The 20184-nt window shown below is 37.3% G+C and overlaps 1 non-coding gene and 1 pseudogene across 1 annotated transcript; both read left to right on the forward strand.

Annotated features, from left to right (window-relative positions):
* The first annotated feature begins 13918 nt into the window (after positions 1-13918).
* LOC122755110 lies at positions 13919-14470 on the forward strand (annotated as a pseudogene).
* A 4521-nt stretch (positions 14471-18991) lies between these two features.
* Positions 18992-19098, forward strand: LOC122727017. Its single transcript, XR_006352997.1, has one exon. It is a non-coding gene; the product is annotated as a U6 spliceosomal RNA (small nuclear RNA).
* The last annotated feature ends 1086 nt before the right edge of the window (positions 19099-20184 follow it).

Below are 20184 nucleotides of genomic sequence, written 5' to 3' on the forward strand. Positions count from 1 at the left end.
ACACTGAAGAGAATCAATAACAACAAAAACTGGGATCACAAAAGCATCAAAAATTTAATAATATACAAAATAAATGTACAACATAATCACAGGTTAATAAGCAAAAATTTTTAAAAATGGATAGGAAGGGGAGTAACATTTATACTAACAGCAAAGCATCTGAAATCTTTGGAAGTTCGTCTGAAAAAACCTACATAGAACTATCATAAGTACAACTATAAAATAAATTTTATAAAAATAAAGATTTGAAGAATAAGAGATTTTCTATACTCTTGACTGGGTTGGCCATATCCTCTAATAATTTTTTTTATCAGTATAAGATTCAGCTTAGCTTGCCTTGCTATAATTGTAAAAAAGGTGTTTCTTATCCCTACCTGAATGATTACAGAGGGCCTGGATTTATTGATTGAATTCATCAGTCAGAAGCACAAAGTTCTGGATATCTTTGTTGAATCAATCAAGGGCTTTAGATTAGGTACATCAAGTCTTTGGTCAATTTCTATTGAATTAAAGCCATTTGATGAAATGGAGCGATACTGCCCTGGAGGTATATTGGAAATGGTTGAAGGAACTGAGTCATGTCCTGTAGATCCTGTATAAAATAGCAAACTATTTCAGAAACCGATATTCAATTGCCTTTGACCAGCCTAGAAAGGAGAATAGTGTCAGCTCTTAAAAGGGAATTAAATGGAGAGTAGGTAGAGAATAGCTTCTGTTTCTCCCCTCCCTCGCCTCTTTGACTTTGTTAACTTACAATGTCAGAAGATTTCAAATTGCCCATAAGTATCCGAGCAGTGTACATGAAACAGCTGATGGCAGGGACTTCACTAGGAGACAAAAACAGACACAATTTACTGAGGAAAAATGGCATCAGAATTGGACAAAGAGCCCAGTAGGAAACATCCCTAAGGAGACTTTGAAGGACCCAGAAAAGTGGCAAAATAACTTCCTGGAAAAGGCCTTCTAGGAGCTGTTGGCCCACTTGCCCATAGACTATTTTAATTTAGTTAACAACTAGCAGCTTTTTAATTTTGGAGACCCAGGAATTTTAAGCTGTATGCATTATTTGATTTTAATTATACACACACAATACCTACCTACCTACCTACATATACCTACATATACATATATACATATATATACACATACAGACATATACATACATACATATATACACATATACACACACGTGTGTGTGTGTGTGTATTGAGATCCTGATATTTTGCTTCTATTTGCTTCCATTTCATTTGCTTCCGTGAGGATTTGATTTTGGATTGGACTGGATAGGTTGGACTAAATGGTCAACTCTAAAATCTGTGATTGTGTGATCTATCATTGTTAATGGCAAAGCAAATAACCTTCAAAACAAAAACAAAAATGAGATTATCCAATACATTGGCGCCAATTCAACACTTCAAAGCACACAGTTCATAGTGTTACAAAAGGAGATTCTTGTGAGCAAAATAAATAACAAAAATCTTTGAATCAGTAATTGTTAGTCATCCAAATGGCATAATGGAAACTTTCTGATGTCATTTATAGTTCCTCTCCATGAGGTCTCCCCGAATCTGGCATTCTCACCTGCTGATTCCTTAGTGTCAGGGCCAAGTGGGTGGGGCACCATGTTAAGAGTTCTGAGTCATAACTTTGGACAAGAATCAGAGAGTGGTCTGGGAAGGGAACCTGATTCAAAAGTACTGAGGAAGAAGCAGACAAGCATAAACTCATTAAGTAAAACGAAGCTCCACAAAACAGTAGAATTCAGTAGGGGTAAGATACAGTCAGTATATGCTCTGAATGAATATTAGATGATACAAATACCCTAGGGTCTTCTTTGACCCCAAAGCACTACTTTCCCTGTATCTTCTAGTTCCTAACTTTGTCTCTAACAAGTAGAGAAGGGAAGAGAATGGAAAAGAATAAAAAAATTTATCCAATCTCATGGGAGTTAGAGCCTTCATCCCTAGTATCTTACAGCTCTACTGATAAACAGAGGCACTGTGATACAATGGGTATATGCTAGCTCAGGAATCAAGGGAGCTAAATTGAAATCTCTTATTACACGTATTACTTTGAGCAAGTCACATAACTTCCCTGGAAATCAGTTTTCCCATCCTCAATATAAGGAAATTGGAACTCCCTAGAGGCATCTCTAGGTAATCAAATGCATAGCATTATAGTCTGGAAGTCTTGAGTTGATTCTGCCTCATACACTGACTGTGTGACTGAGCAATTCATTTAACTTCTTTAAGACTGTTTCCTTATGTGTGAAATGAAAGAGGTGGGACTCAGTGGTCTCTACGTTTCCTTCCAACTTTAAACCTATGATCCAATGACAAGATGGAACTCTTACGTCCCTTACAAGTGGCACGTTGTAATGCTAGAAAAAGGACTCTTTTATTAAGAAAATTTCCAAAGGAAATGTTTCAACCTGTACCTGTGCACACAGGAGCATGGTATCCTTGCACGAGCAACGTTTTCATATGACAATTTGAAGGCAAGGACCTTGAACTGCTCACAAAGGTCCCAGACTCTTGACCTTTCTGGGGTGATCTTTACTATCTGAGAATTCAAACCTCACTCTCCAGAAATAGCAGACACTCTTATCAAAGCCTGCACCTGGTCTGAACAGTGAAAGAAGCTATCAGTTCTATGAGTTAAAGGTGAGCAGGAAGATTACAGACACAGGGGAGGAATCTGATATAATGCATAAGGGTGGCAAACAGAATCTGATGTACAGGGAAGGGCAGTTTAACTGCATGAGAATGAATAACATGAACTGTCTGGAAATATAGGCTGAAGTGAGTTTATGCAGAGCTTTAAATGACAGATTTTAATATATTATCCCCAAATTGATAGTGAACATAGAGGAACTCATGAGATCACCAGGAGAGTACAAAAAGGAAAAGGGGGTCCTAGAAAGAGTCTTGGGGAGCAGGGAATATTTTATACTACAATGTAATCTAATATAATAAAATATAACCTAACATAACATAATATTTTTATATTATATAATTATATTTATATTGTTTGTAGATTAGATTAGGTTAGGTTAGGTTATGATGTTATGTTATGTTGTATTGTTTTCTACTGTGCTATATTATATTATGTTTTATTCTATTCTATTATATCATACTATATCATATCATATCATACTATATATTATGGAACTATGTGTTCTATTATTATAGACAAGGTATTGGCATATATAAGAAGATCCACAAAAGAGTTTGAGATAGAAGAGTCATGGGGGCAGCTAGGTGGTGCAGTAGATAAAACACCAGCCCTGGATTCAGCAGGACCAAATCAGGCCTCAGACACTTGACACTTACTCGCTGTGTGACCCTGGGCAAGTCACTTAAGTTACATTGCCCTAGGGAAAAAAAAAGAACAGTCAGATAGGTAGGAATAGAACCAGGAGAGAACAATCAATCAATCTATCAATTTAGCATCTACTTAACACCTACTATGTGCCAGTCACTGTGCTAGATGCTAGCAATATTAACTACTATGCCATGCTGCTGGCCTCCTTTGTAGACTGATAAGGCTTTGCAGCTGAGTGGGAAAATATGATTTTATAGACTTGGCTGGGCAGAATGAGGTGTCAGAATTTAAACAGCCTTAAGTATTAAGGATTATACCTTCCTTATCTTTAAGAGTTGTTGGAATGTTGTGTTGTTGTTATTGTTCCCTCCTCTCATAAAAATCAAACTAATAAATAAATAAATGGACTCATGTTTGCTTTAAAGGAAAAAAATACACACACACACACACACACACACACACACACAAAGAATGAAACAATCTCTACTATCAAGGAACTCCTATCAGGAGAGACAAGAAATGTATGTATGTATGTGTGGGTGGGTGTATGTGTGTATATATATATATATATATATATATATATATATATATATATATATATATATATATATATGTATGTATGTATATATGTGTATGTATATATGTATATATATATGTACATATGTATGCAAGTATATAAAGAAGAAACATAAAGATAATAAACACACACAAATACAAAGTAATTAAATATAAGATAGCAAGAATGAATCTACGGGTTGGGGCATTGAAAAAATCTTCATGGAATAAAGGTGGTGTTTGAGCTATGTCTTGAAGGAAGAGATTCTACAGAATAGAGATGAAAAGGGAATATATTCCAGGAATAAGGAATAGCCAGTATAAAAGCAAAGAAACAAATCTGGAGTTCTTTGTGTGAAGAATAGAGAGGAAGGTCAGGTTGGCCAGATGGCAAAGTAAAGAATGCACAATGAGCTTGAAAAGTTGGGTTGGAGACAAGCTGTAAAGGGATGTAAAATCTTAAGAGGATTTTACATTTTAATCTTATAGGCAAGAAGGAACCATTGGAATTTATTGAGCTGATAAATGACGTGGTGAGATCTGATCTTCCAGAAAATCACTTTGCCACAGGGTCAAGGTTGGATTCTAATGAGGAGAGATTGAGGCAAGGAGACCAATTAGGACTCCATCACAACAATCTAGGCAAGAAGTAATGAAAGCCCAGAACTAAAGTAATGATTGTGAGACTAAAGAAAGGGGTCAAGTTGCAAGAAATGTTGTGAAGGGAGAATAGCAAAATTTGGCACCTGATTGAATATATGGAGTTAGGGAGAATGAAGAGTCGAGGATGACACTGAGTTTACAAACCTGGAGGAGTGGAATGGTAATTAAGGTAAGTTTGTCAGAGTAGTGAATTGGGAGAAAAAGGTAATGAGTTCTGTTTTGGGTGTGTTGAAATGCTATTCAGACCAACATCTTTAAAAAGCTACTTTCACAATTGTCCTAGGATGTTTTGGGTGTTCATGGAGAAATAGAACCTCTGGTGTAGGGACTGAAAAGCCCCTTTTCAGGGCTGCTCACCTACCTTCAGTGTCTACTCATCACCCAACTCTCACTTGTGGCTCCAAGAAGTCAAAACCTGGTTTAAAAAAAACCACATCTTCATAGTTGGTCTAAGTTAGGCTAAGGTAACTGACAGGCTTTAAACCCATTGGTGAATTAGGTGGATGCCTTCTCTAAGCACATGAAGACTTCTGCCAGTGGCAAGAACAATTTATTCCAAGGCCATGAAGGCCACTAAAGCAAGTGCTGTGGAGCACTTAGAGCATGGTGAGACATCAAGATATCAAGGTCATCCATTGCATCCCAGGCCACCATCAGTCATTGCCACTGGACTTCAATGACTGGAAGAGAGGTTGAGGCTGATAACTGTGAAATTTTGTGTCTTAAATCCAATTCATGTGCATTTCAAGATATCACCTATGATGTCATTATTGAAAATAAAGGACAAACAACAATAAGGGTTCAAAGATGTGGATGTACTGAACAAAGGTCAGCTTGGAGTAGCTTGGACATTGGAAGAATCTGAACTAGAGTTAAAGATGATTTGTATTGTGGTTTCATTTTGGTTTTGTTTTTAGAATGGATTCACTGTGGACATCCTTTTGTCTGTTACTGAAATTTATCAGGTTTTATCAGGAAGGTTTGGAGAGTATTATGTAAGAAAGAACACTCTATTTGATCATAGTTTCAGCACTTAGCCTCTTTGGCACATTTGGACAGCCACTTACTTAACCTCTTACGATCTTACCTTTCTTCTTTAACAAATGGAAACCATGACACTTGGTTATTTAGCATAAACCCATCATTTTACAAATGAGGAAACTGATGCCTAGAAATTTTAATTTACTTGCTCAAGGTCTAACTTCAAATCAACAAATATTAATTCAGCAGAAGCTGTGTCAAGAAAATTCCTGTGTTGGACTATGGGGAAATGCAGTTTAAAAAAGACAGAGTCCCTGCTCTGCAGATATGTACAAAAAATAAATAGGGTAGAAAGCCAATAGGAGAATTATAAAAGAGTCTCTTGGGAGATCTGAAGGTAAAGGAATGTATCAATATGGGTCTTTTGCCCACTATCTTCCACTTATCTACAAGGACTTCCTTCAGTGATCATGTGACCTGATTAACTAACAAAACAATGACCCATATATTAACTTGTTTTAATAACCTAATTTCTTCTTATTTTTTCTATTCATCTATTAGGGAGTGATTTGATTTATTCATGACATCTTTTAAATTTTATTTTATTTCTGAAATCTAATACCACCAACTTCAAACACAGGTAAATTACTTTTCCATTACATTTATATTTCCTTTAAAGTGAAAAAATTTTTTTGTTTATTTGCCTTGGTGTCTTGAATTTGGAATCAGAAGATGTGGGTTCTAGTCCCAATTCTGCCATTTATGGATTGTGTGGCCCTAGCAACTCATTTAACTTCAGAGAGCCTTAGGCAAGTTCCTTACTGGTAAAATGAGGGTTTCAGAGTACCTAGACACTTATATCCCTTCCAGCTCTATGAACCTGGGTTCCTTGAGAATATGTAATGAATAAATGAATGTATAGTGAGTCCCCTTAACCCCTTCTTTGATACAGAACACACATTATCTTCCTACTTCTGTTAAACCATATAGGACTTAGTGGGGGGGGTTAGAGATGAAGAGTAGGCAGGGGAGCTTCTGGCTATGCATGAATCATTTCTGAGAGTCCCCTAATTAGTTAGTTATCTGAACAAATATATAACACAGCTGTGCCACATCTATTAAAAAAAAAAAGATAGTTGCTGGCCAGAGTCTCTCGCATACATCACCCTCAGGAAACAAGATGTAATTCCAACAGAGATAGAGAAGGTTGTCTTGCTCTACCTTGAGAAAAGGGTGATTGGGACCTGTGCTTCCCATGTAGAGTGTGGACTCAACTAGACTTGTTAGTTATGTGGAGGGGAAAGGGGAACATGACTGCTTTTGACCCTCTCTTTTGTGTCTATTTCACTAAATAGATGACTGAGCAGAAATCTTGAGATGAAAAATCAGAAGATATCAGTAGGCCTATGAATGGTGGCACTTTTCAGTGTCTCTGAGCTCAGAAGTGATTGCATCAAAGAGAGTGCCAGCCAGAAACACTGACTCTTTCTTCTTAACAGTTGTGGCATCCGTGTGTCATCATTTCTTCCAGGTCAGACACCAATCCTCAGACTCTAAGTGATGAGTCATACTTGGTAGGGAGCCAGTCCTCCAGAGCTCCCATGTGGTCCGCAGGAAGCAGGTCGAACATATCCATGCATGCTCTGTGGAGGAAGGCAGAATAATGGGCCCAGCTATAAATCAATAAATAGATTAGTAAATTAAGGGACTAGCATTTATTAATTCCATTCTGTGAACTAAGCACTGTCCTAAATGTTGGATAGCCCCCATTCTCAAGGAGCTCATATTCAAATGGGGGGAAAATTCATCTAGGTAGGAAAGTTCTATCAAAATGCATATGGAAAAGCCCAGTGACATCATCACCATTCATAAAATTATATACAGCTCTCATGCTGAACTATTTGACAATGCCAAAGACTTTGGTGGTGAGACCTTTCCTTGGTAGGGTTTCAGGTACTATCTTTGATGAGAAGGCAATTATTGCCCTGACTTCTTTCTCTATAGGGCTTAAGGGAGAATCTTGTTGTTGGACACTGAAGATGGTTGACCAACATAACTGCCTAAACTGTCTATTATTAAAAATGTGGATGTTGGGGCAGTTAGATGGCACAGTGGATAGAGCACTGGCCCTGGATTCGGGAGTACCTGAGTTCAAATCTGGCCTCAGACACTTAACGCTTACTAGCTGTGTGACTTTGGGCAAGTCACTTAACCCCAGTTGCCTCACCAAAAAAGAAAAATGTGTATGTTTGGGGGCAGATCTCATTTGTACACAGCTATAAGAAGAAAAAAAACAAAGACAAAGTTTTAAAAGCATGGTTATATTCTCACAGCTTTTCTGTAGAAGTCATATTTTAAATGTCATGTCAATACTTTCACCTTGTCATCTCATTTGCCAAGGGACTTAAAAGAAAATCGAAATGTATAATAGCTTTCTGACTAGCCTCAAAAGGAAAGTGAATGAGAAATCTGGATGGGATGAGCTTTGGTTGGCAGGGTTAAAGTTCATCTCTTTGTTATTATTTGTTTTTCTTTTCTTTTTTGCTGTTCCAGAACAATTCTAGGTTTCAAAACAAATGAGAATAAGCTTTGGAAGATAATTCTCCATGAAATGCCAGACTGAAACTAAGGAAGAAAATTCTCAAGTCTAACAACCATAACTGGATTAACTTCCTACTGCAACCATCAACTTTATTGACATCCAGTCTCACAGTCTGGGATTCATCCTTACACCTTCTCCTTCCTTGCCCCTCTCTGAAATCACTTGCCAACTCTTGTCCATCCTACCTCAGCATCTCTCACATTCATCATCTCTCTACTCACACAGCCACAACAGTTTCTCAGGCCACCATCCATCTGCTGTTACCTAGACTATAGCAATAACCTCATAAGTAGGTTCCCTACTTCCAGTCTCTCTCCTTTATGATCTGTCCTACACATAGCTGCCAAAACAAAGTTTCTAAAGTACTAATCTGGCCTGGACAACTAGGTGATGCAGAGGATAGAACACCCAGTTTGAAATCAGGAAGACTCATCTTCATAAGTTCAAATCTGGTCTTAGACACTGTGTGACCCTGAGCAAGTCATTTAACCCGATTTGCCTCAGTTTCCTCATCTATAAAATGAGCTAGAGAAGGAAATGGCAACCCAATCCAGTAGCTTTGACAAGAAATCCCCAAAATGGGATGAGAAAGACTCAGATATGACTAAAATGACGTATTGAAATGACCAAACATCAACAACAAAAGAGCTGGCCTGCTCAAGAATCTTTGATAACTACCACTTGCCTCTAGAATGAGATTATTCTTGTTCGATGTTTAGAGGTCTTTACCATTTGGCTCTAGCCATACTTTTCAGAAATATTTTGTACCAGACTCTTTCCCACACTCTGTTTTTTTACATAACTGGCCTACTTGCTATTCCCAGAATTTAGATTTCCATCTCCTTCCTCTATAATTGTACAAAGGCTCTCCCTCCTTTCTTCTATGTCCTAAAATCCTTAGCCTCTTACAAAGCTTAATCCCAGCTACCTCCAAAGGAAGCCTTTCTGATCCTCTTAAATATTGTTCTCTATTCTCTCAAATTATATTATCTGGTTACATGCTAAGAGATAAGGAGCTCCTGGTTGGGAATCTTCCTCTTCCAATGCAGGTCTATAGCTTAGTCTTTGAAAGCTGCCTGTGGTACCAACTTGTTGGCTTTGCATCATGTGGGGGACTTGAAGCCAGGTCTTCTTGATTCTGAGGACAGTTTCCTATCCATTATGCTATCTTGCTTCTTACCTAGTATATAGTAAGTAATTAATACATACTTGTTGAATATAAATGGAAAGAATAAGAAATATATGTTTAATCTAAATGATTAAGCAGAGGAGAAAATGACCCTCCCTCCTATCTTTGAATGGAAGATAGAGTGTAAGCTTACTAGCTGCATGACCATGGGCAAGTCACTTAACTTCTGTCTGCCTCAGTTTCCGTCTTCTCAAAATGGGGGTAATAATAGTACCTACCAGGGGCAACTAGGTGGTGCAGTGGATAAAGCACTGGCCTTGGATTCAGGAGTACCTGAGTTCAAATCCGGCCTCAGACACTTAACACTTACTACCTGTGTGATCCATGGCAAGTCACTTAACCCCCATTGCCCCGCAAAAAAACCAAAAAAAATTAGTACCTACCTTACAGGGTTGTAATGAGAATCAAATGATATACATGTATAAAGTGCTTTGTAAACCTTAAAGTAAGTTTATAAATGCTAGCTATTATTATTACATAAGTAATATAAAAACAAAAAAAATCATCAAGCAAATTTTTAAAATAAATAAATGCTTACTGAAGTTAATTGCATCATGATCTTTCATTTCTCCATTCTTATGTGAAGGCTTTCCTACTTCAAGATTTACACTGAGTAAATTTCAGTTGCAGTTCCTGACTCTTCTACCTTTATTATATGTTTGAGTATTAGGCTATGTAGCAATTGTCTTTTTCAATTAGAGAAGGCAGTGGGCAAAGACTGACCTAAGATAGAACCACAGAATCAATTAGACAAAGTCGAGAGAGGACTAGCTGTGATTCAACGTAGATGACTCTGTTCAGCCCCTTTTTGCCTTATAACAGTAGTTGGTGTAAAATAAACCCAGAGATTAGAAATGGGTCATACAAGCCCCTTGTGCATACTTAATGGTTATTTAGCCACTCTGCTTGAGTAGCTGTTGAAGAAAGCACATTAATCTGTAAAAGCAAATTATCCTCTGGGCCTCAAGCATTCTAGAGGGACAATGAACTGAAATCCAATTAAATAAGCTTCAAAGAATATATGCTGTAAAAAAATTAACTATCATTTCTTAGAGGCTCAAAACGTAGACACCTGATACCCAAACAAGGTGGAGCAGGGAAGTACTTTGAAACCTAAGTTGTTTATTGGGTTCATCAGTAAAAAAAAAAAAAAAAATCCATTGATTCACCTAGTGTTCTAGTTAGAGTTCTGGAGTGTGACAGAAAGTGAAACAATGAATGACTTGACAATCCCTTTGTTAGGAAAGAAAAGGTTGTGGAAAATGGGAGAGCAAGATAGCTATGCTGAAGCTATCCTATTTCATTGTCTAAACAAATGTGACTCTATTTCTAATAACTTGTGTTTCATTTCTTCTGATGTGTTTTGCCCTATGGAAGCATTTTTTAGGGTTCTCCTGGCATGCTTTTGGGAATGCTAAGGAAGTGCTGTTTTTTCCATAGAGAATAACAATTGACACAGAATGCATTTAATCTAGGAAAAAGCATTGATTAAGCAGCACTTAACCATGAGCACAAGCACTGCATTGAGTGTTAAGGATGCAAATTTAAAAGCAAAGAAGCAAAGGTAGTCCTTTCCTTCAAGGAGCTTGCATTCTAGTAGTGGGAGAGAATATACACACATATGTATACGTACATATATGTGCATACACATATATGCCTATACATACACACATGGTAATAGAGAATATATAGAAAGAAAAATAGATAAATATAGGTATAATTATAGATATGGATATGAATATAGATGAAGTTATAGCTATGGATATGGATATATCTATATGGTTCTAGTTATGGATATTGCTAGATATAGAAATGAATATACATATATGAATATATGAATATACATATATGTATATAGATGGCCAGATAAATATGGATATAGACATGTAATTAGGGATTAGGATATGAATGTGGCTATAGATAGATATAGGCAGGGGTATAGATATAGATATAAATATAAATTGAGGGTGATCCTAGCCAAGGAGGGATATTTTGGTTTGGAAAATTTCACTGGTTGCAAATGGAGTCATGTGAGAGGCACATCCTTTCTAAGAGTACTGACAGAATTGATTTTGATTATTATTTCCAAACTGAAAAGGGAAAAGGGGAGGAGACAATAGTATGGAAGGCACATGTTCCGGGTGTCATAACAACTTGGAAGGAGATGGCAGGTGAGTAAATTGAAGCCTTGCTGGAGCCAGGCATAAATGTTGTGGTTCACAGAAATAACCACAGTACAAGGCCTCAGAGTGAGAATTCTGGGAATGACAAAACTAGGTCTTCTGGGAAATAGGTATGGCCAGCATGGTGGCCAGCAAGAAGATGGCCAAGGGAAATGATTAAAAGAAAATATTTATTAATCCTTTTTAATTACTCGGAATTCTTTTAACACTGTTTAGCTCTCCCTTTTGCCTTTATTGCATTCTACTTTGTATCATACTTATCTTTATATGTCTCATCCTCCTCTCATGATAATACTAATAAATACTAATATTAATAAAAATTCCTGGTATTTGAATATTACCTATTTTAAATAAAGTTACACATTGAATTATGTTATTTTTAAAAGCAAGCTGTATATAATATAGACGTGGTTTCACATGTATAATCACCATTTTTATACTACTTTCTATGTGGAAATATTCTTTTTCATTTAATATTCATTAAATTAATAATTAAAAATACTCTTTTATATTTTGTGGAGGTTTTATTTTTTTTTCCATATGGTGGTCAACAGAAAAAATAAAGATCAGAGTATTGGATTTAGTAAATATAGAACCAAAATTGATTTCTGAAGACCTGGGTATAACATTAGGCTTTTATCAAAGTATGCCATGAAATAGCAGAACTTGAGAAGGACTAGTAAAACACTCTGTCTCGGTCTCTTGCTAACTTATGGTGTTACACACTGAAGGTCATGGCCACTCATGTGGAAAAGTGCAGACTATACCTTTGGTCCTTGTTTTGTGAAACCACATGAAAATGCATTGGGAACTGAATTTCAATCTTAATTCATTTTCAGCATTTAGTTTAGATTTCCTACTTTCCAGGAGACACAGAAGGGATGCCATGCTTGCTCTCAGTCAATAACAGTTACTATTAGTGATGGTAAAGACACAATAGTAGGAAGGAGAAGCCTTCAAAACTCAAGGAGCAGAGGGAGCAGAGAGTAAAGTGCATGCAAACATCCGTGTCATCCATTCAACAATTACCAGGTATTCAAGGCCCTCTGCAATCTGATGCTCCTCTATCATCCAGCCTCACAGCCAAACTAGGCTAAATTCTGACTCCCAAACACTTCCTTTGCTACAGTTTCCTGCACTTGAAATGTCCTCCCTTCAATGCTTGGCATGAGGAATCTCTACCCATCCCTCAGAGAGTGACTCAAAGGCTGCCTCCTTTGTGAAACCTTCCCTCCTCCAGGTTCCCCTAGGCCTTGTATAGTATTTAATTTTGAGCTTCCTGATAAACTTCTCATGGAATATTGTGTATTTTAAATATCTGCGTGTGTTTTATTCTCCCAATAGACTACAAGTTCCAGGAGAGCTAGAACTATATCTTATCTCTATGTCTCCCCTATTGCCTGTACACAGAAGGGACTTAATAAATATTTCTGAAAAAAAAGATTAAATAAATAGAATATAGACCTGTCAGTCCTAAATTAAATATACAATTGCATAATCTATATGTCCATATTCTCCCCAAAAGTAATGTAGTATTTACTATTTGATTTTGGTCTGAGGTCTTTATATAATTCTTTCCTTCTGCTGTTTTCTTAAGAGGGAAAGGAGGAAGGAAGGAAGGAAGGAAAGAAGGAAGGAAGGAAGGAAGGAAGGAAGGAAGGAAGGAAGGAAGGAAGGAAGGAAGGAAGGAAGGAAGGAAGGAAGGAAGGAAGGAAGGAAGGAAGGAAGGAAGGAAGGAAGGAAGGAAAGAAGGAAGGAAGGAAGGAAGGAAGGAAGGAAGGAAGGAAGGAAGGAAGGAAGGAAGGAAGGAAGGAAGGAAGGAGCGAGCAAATAAATGCAGAAAATAAGAATTCTATGGAAAGAGCGGCCCTCTCTTCTAAGAACAGATTAAATTGTGTTTTTTAAGGTAATTTTTATTCATATCCAGGGCTCACTGATTCACATCATAAATGAATGTCGGGCATAAGATGATCAAATTAGACTTATTCTAACAGACTTTCATATGGCTTCTATGTAGTTCATGAACTCTATTACTAAAAAACAAACACAAATGGGGCCTGTTTATCTTGTGTCACTCTGTGTAAAGGGTTTGTGGAATATAAAGTCACAGACTGTGAGGGAGATGACACCAAAAAAGAAAACATCTTGCATTTTAAAGAGATGGATGGGTCAGAAGCACGGGGAAGGGGATTTACTGCAGTTTCTTGCTTCAGCAGTGCTTGAACAGAACCGCTGCTCGATTCCAGCCTGAGCCACCCTTAGTCACCTCTCCACCTTCACCTCCACTAACCAACACTTCTTAGTCCTACTGTTCAAGCAGCAGCCCTCTGCCTCAGCAGCCCCTGCTGTTGGGGCAACTGCTGCAGAGTCACCTCCTCCCTCCACTTCCTCATCTAAGCCGCCTCCAGCTTCTTCTCCACCATGAAAACCTCGTCTCCCTCTCAGGTGCGACAGAACTACCACCAGGACTCTGAGGTTGCCATCAACTGGCAGATCAACCTGGAGCTCTACACCTCCTACGTCTACCTGTCTATGTCTTACTACTTCAACCGAAAGGACATGACCCTGAAGAACTCTGCCAAGTATTTCCTGCACCAGTCCCACGAGGAGCAGGAGCACTCTGAGAAGATGAAGAAACTTCAGAACCAACAGGGTGGCCACATCTTCCTGCAGGACATCAAGGAACCAGACTGGATGACTGGGAAAGCGGACTGAATGCAATGAAGTGTGCTCTACATTTGGAAAAAAATGTCAATTAGTCATTACTAGAACTGCACAAGCTAGCAACTGACAAAAAACGACCCCCATTTATGTGATTTCATCAAAACCAACTACCTGGACAAACAGGTAAAGTCCATCAAACAGCTGTGTAATCACATAACCAACCTAGGCAAAATGAGGGCCCCTGATTCTGGCATCGAGGAATATCTTTTTGACAAGCACACTCTTGGAGACAGTGACAACAAGAGCTAAGCCACACTTGGCTTCCCCCACACCTGGGAACTGTGGGCACCACTCCTCCTGTCTTTTATTGAATTCATATTTTGGTTATCTGACCTTTTCATAATCTGTACCAAAAAACTACCACCATTTATATCCCAATAAAGTGACTTGGTACTGATACAAAGAGAGAGAGAGAGAGAGAGAGAGAGAGAGAGAGAGAGAGAGAGAGAGAGAGAGAGAGAGAGAGAGAGAGATGGATGACTAGAATTTGAATGAAAATCATTACCTAAAATTCTGGAAATGAATAGAATCAAATCATCTCTAAGGGATCTTCAAGCTCCTTAATGCTCTTATGTGATACAGATGAATGGTAGAAAGAGATTTAGACCTGACTTTGAATCCTGCTTTTGATACTTACAGGCTATGTCACTACAAGTAGGTCATCTGACATTTTTCAAGCTTGCTAATAGCTCCATTTATGGAGATTTTTAAGATTTACAAGTCATTTTCCTCAAAGCAATCCTGTCAGGTAGGTATTTGATTTTTTATTATTATTATCCCCATTTTAGAAATGAGAAAGTCAAGGCCAGGAGGGGATCAGTGACTAGACATAGAACAAGTATCAATGTCCAGGATCCAAACCTGGTTGATGCAACTACAGATTCCTGTTCTTTACACTACACAACAATGACTTACTTTCTTTATCTGGAGGGCAATATTTGCATGACCAACCTCACAAGATTTCTTCAGAAAATAGTTTTGTAAACCTTAAAATGTTATATAAATGTGTTATTCTTATGGGGTTTAGCTGGACACAAGAAAAGGGATTTGATAAATGCTCTGTCTGGTGGACTTGGAAGAAATCCAGAAACTCAAACCTAGGACTTTCTTTTTCCAAAAAATTTCTGACTCAAACATCAGGTCTATGATGTCAGGTTGTTAGACTGGGTTTTCTAATGCATGAGGAATCCTTAAATTAATGAGTATGTTTAGTAAAAGTGTAAACTAGGATCAGAAAACTAGCTACCTGATACCAAAGAACATGCTTTTCTATTTATTGGAGTGTGGTTTGTGTATATGTCAAGTTAATGCCATTTTCCATTACTCCAGGATGGATACTTTTCAGATGTAGCTGGCTTGCTCACCTTCAGTGGCCCTTGAACTTAAGATGTGGCCATGAAAGGCCATACCTTGACTCCAATGGCACCAGCTGTTGCTACTTATTCTGAAAGACAGGGAAATATTCTATTTAAAGGCATTCTCTAGAGAATGAAGTTCTACTTTGATCAAAGGAATGTCCTGGGAGAAAAAAATGAAAATAACTTTTAGGAAGTCAAGCATTTTAACTTCATGCTTTGTTTTCATTATAGGTGATGCAATCAACATGGTGCCATGGTCAGATTCCTTTGATGCAAGTTATAACCCATTCTCACTGCTTTCAGAAGAGATAGACAGAGAGGGACAGAGGAACAGGGAGATAGAGACAGAGAGATAGAGAAACAGAGAGAGACAGAAAGAGAGAAATGGAGACAGAAAGACAGAGAGAGACAGAGGAAGGAAGAAAGAGACAAATACAAAGAGTAAAGAGAGACAAAGACACAGACAGAGAAAGAAATGACCTGGCAACCATACCTCCTCTAATATGTAGGAGGTGCATTAATTCCAATAATGACATTTTGGAGGGTATCATGAATAGTCACTAGAAAGCTTGTCTGGAAACCAGGAAGTCTTGGGTTCAAGTCCCACATCTAACACTGACTGTGTGACCCTGGGCAAATCACTCAAACTCTTAATGTTCTAAGCAATGCAAGACTATAAATTTTAGAGAAGGAATAACCTACATTGGTATAGTGAGTTTCCCTGTCTCAGAGTTTTTTATATTAATAAAATAATAAATCCAAATCCCTGACCCAATAATGACTAATATTTACATATTACTTTGAGGTTTGCAAAGTGATCTACCTATACTATCCCATTTGATCCTCACAATAGTTCTGAGAAGTAGGTACTATTATTTTCCTCATTTTAAAAGTGAGGAAACTGAAGCCAAAAGGTAAATTGACTTGCCTAGGGTCATACAACTATTAAGGGTCTGAGCCAGGATTTGAAGTCAGTTTTTCCTAACTCCAAGTCCAAGAATTTATCAATTATGCCAAATACCTCCAAAATGGAAAGCACACATCTTCTGCTCTCAAGGGAGGTGGGCTAAGATGGCCTCAATTACACAGGGCCCTTTTACTGGCCTGTTTCTTCCATTTCTCTATTTATCTTGTAGAACTCCAATGTTTACTCTCACAAGTTCCAGAAGAATTTGATCTGAAAAGTGGAGAAAACAAAACCCCAAAGGGTTAATGCTCCTCTTTCACAGAAACACAGAATATCAGAACTGGAAAGAAGCCAGCCCATTCCTGAACAAAAATATCCCCTCCATGATTTCCTTAAGAGAACATCAAACAGCCTTTGCCTGATCTTATCTACTAAGAAAAAACCCACTACTTGGCCAAGCACCTAATTTGACTTTGAAAAAGCTCTAAGTTTTAAGAAGTTCTTTCTTATATCAGGCCTAAACCCTAACTCTGTCATGAATTGTGCTAGCTATGCCTTCTAGCATTGGACCACCTGCCAATCTATGTCTTTATCCAAGTTATTTCCCCCCCAAAAATATGTTATTTATAGGTGTGTGTTTAAATTTATATATGCACATACATACATATGCATGCATGCACACATATATGTAGATATATGCATGTATGCAAAAATATGTGTATGTATGCATAGAGATAGACAGATAGATAGATAGTTAGATAGATAGATAGATAGATAGATAGATAGATAGATAGATAGATAGATAGATAGATAGATGATAGAACAAAAGAAAGAATGAAAGAAAGAAAAAAAGAACAAACAAACGAATGAAAGAAAGGTGGGTAGGTAGGTAGGTAAATAGGTAAATATAGAGATAGATAAAGAGGTAGATTAGATCTCAGTCTAGAGGTAGAGGTAGAGGTAGATATATAAAACAGCACAGGGCTAGAAATTGATTCCTGGGACATGCTATTAGATACCTCTTGCCAAAGTGACATCAAACTATTAATGAGTTAGATATATCAGTTTGAATCTCATCTTTAACATTTATTTGCAATGGGATCACACACAAGTTATTATAGCAGAAGTATGGTATTTGGCCAACAAGTGGTTTTTGAGTAGTCATGCTATCCCTATTTAATATAATAGGTAACCAAGAGTTGACCATAGGGTATTTAAAGATTTCTATATATTCTAGTGCATATACATATGCTTCTGAGTACATGAACTAGACCTTAAGAAATGAAGAAGCAATTTCCCTCCTTCCTTTCTTTCCTTCCTTTTCTTTTTTTCTCTTTCTTTTTCTCTCTTTCTTGCCTTCCTTCCTTCTTTCATTCTTCCTTCCTTCTTTCCTTCCCCCCTCTTCCTTATTTCTTTCCTTTCCTTTCCTCCCTCCTTCCCTCTCTCCCTTCCTTCCTTCCTTCCTTCCTTCCTTCCTTCCTTCCTTCCTTCCTTCCTTCCTTCCTTCCTTCCTTCCTTCCTTCCTTCCTTCCTTCTTCTTTATTGCTACCCTTTTGCTTCATCACAGAAAGTAAGCATAGTGAACTGAGCCAAAGTAATAACACCACCTTGCCCTCGTGTGCTTTCAGATGAACACCCATTTTCTCATTTTCCTTCCTATCTATATGCCCCATGCTTATTTCATGTATTCTATATTATTCTATACAGCTCTATATTTTTATATACATATATGTATACACACATATGTGTGTCATTAATTCCTAAAGTGTCATCATGGGATGACTGGGGGTCCCTGAGACTTTTACAGGTTGTCTACAAGGTCAAAACTATTCATAATAATACTAAGATATTTTAATTTTTCATTCAGTAAGTATAGATAGAAATGGCCCAATAAACAAAACCCCTTTGGGATCCTTTGTAATTTTTAACAACATAAAGGGGTCCTAAGACCAAAACAAATTGAGAAGTGTTCATCTGTATTTTAAGTTCTGGGCCCTGATTAATTGTTTCAGAAACATCCCCTTCTATTGGATTAAGCACACTGCAGAATAAAGAGATCTCTATGAAAAAGTTTACCTGTTCCCTCCATGCCTGACCCCAAAGTGAAGCCATATTCATCATCATAGATATCACACTACATATGTGTGGATCTATGTCCGACAGATTTTAATGATCAAGGATTATCATTTCATAGTGAGATTTTGAAATATCACTGTTATTCCTTTTTCTGTATAATATCTGAAATATTCAGCAGAAAAACAGTAGGTCACTTGGTTGGTGAATCCAATTATAGTCTTAATGTTGAGGGATGTACAAAATATATGCCATTGGATATTGGATATGTTGGTATATATTAGATATGTTGTTATATATTTCTCCTTTTGAGGAAACTGATATGTAATTTACTGAAAACATAAGGCAACTGATTTGGACTCATTCCATATTGAAATGATCGATAACTTTACATAGAAGAGCATCCACAAAATCCTGAAATATGCATGAGGAGGGTACTTTCTTCAGTAGCCCATTTACTGAAATTGGAACAACACAGTGACGATTAGCATGATCTCTGCACAAGGATAACATAAAAACTTGTGGTGTTCCATATTTTTGAATAATCATACAGACTAAACAGGAATGAAACATTAAAATATGGGGGAAAGATATGTGTCCCCTCTGAATCCTGTCATCATCAGGAGTCAGAGAGAATGTCTAATTAGACAAAAGGCTTAGGAATGGTTCTATTACGTTTTGATGATCTTAAAATCAGAAGGGAGTAAAAGGGGAAGAAGGATACACAGGCAGGGGAAGGGAAAGAATAATAGGGAATATTATCTCACATAATCAAGGTATGCAAGTAAAAGTCTATACACACAATTGAGTATGGAAATACATTTGACTCAATGGTGAAATGGTGGGGAGAGGAGAGAATGAAGAAGTATTAGAGAGATTAAGGAAGGAATCAGATTTAAGCAAAACACACTATAAGAATCTACAAAATGTTTATAGACCTTTTTAAAGGTGTCAAAGATTGGGAATCTGTGGGGATACACATAAGTTAGGGAATGGATAAACGAGGTAGCATATATAAATGAGATGAAATACTATTGTGCTTTAAGAAATTAAAAAGGATTGTTTCGAAGAAACTGGTGCAGAGTGAAGTGAACAAAATCAGGAGAATAATTTATACAATGACAAAAAGATAAAGAAAATTTACTTTGAAAGAATTAGGAACCCTGATCAACATATTAACCACCTATGATTCCAGAGGACTAATGATCAAATAATCTTCCTACTCACCTCCAGATAGAGAGGTGAAAGACTCAGGGTACAAAATGAGACACACACACACACACACACACACACACATACATGTATATGTCTGTATATATGTGTGTTTATATATGTCTGTATATATATATGTGTGTGTATTAAATATAATATATACATACACATATACTGTGAGAAAATAATGGGTTTGGGGACGCCCAGATGCCCTTTCAAGGGGATAATATTAAGATTGATTAGATTGACTTTGCTGATTAACTCACTTAAAGTTGACTTGATTGAAACCACATCTACCTGAGAGCCTGGTCCTCAGGGGGTGAGTTCTAAGAACTCTGATCTCTGCATGTTCTGCTCATGGATCGCCCTCAAGCCCAGTGAACCAATGGATTTGGGTGATGCTAGCCAATTAG

The sequence above is a fragment of the Dromiciops gliroides genome, chromosome 4, assembly GCF_019393635.1.
Source record: "Dromiciops gliroides isolate mDroGli1 chromosome 4, mDroGli1.pri, whole genome shotgun sequence".
Lineage (NCBI taxonomy): Eukaryota > Metazoa > Chordata > Mammalia > Microbiotheria > Microbiotheriidae > Dromiciops > Dromiciops gliroides.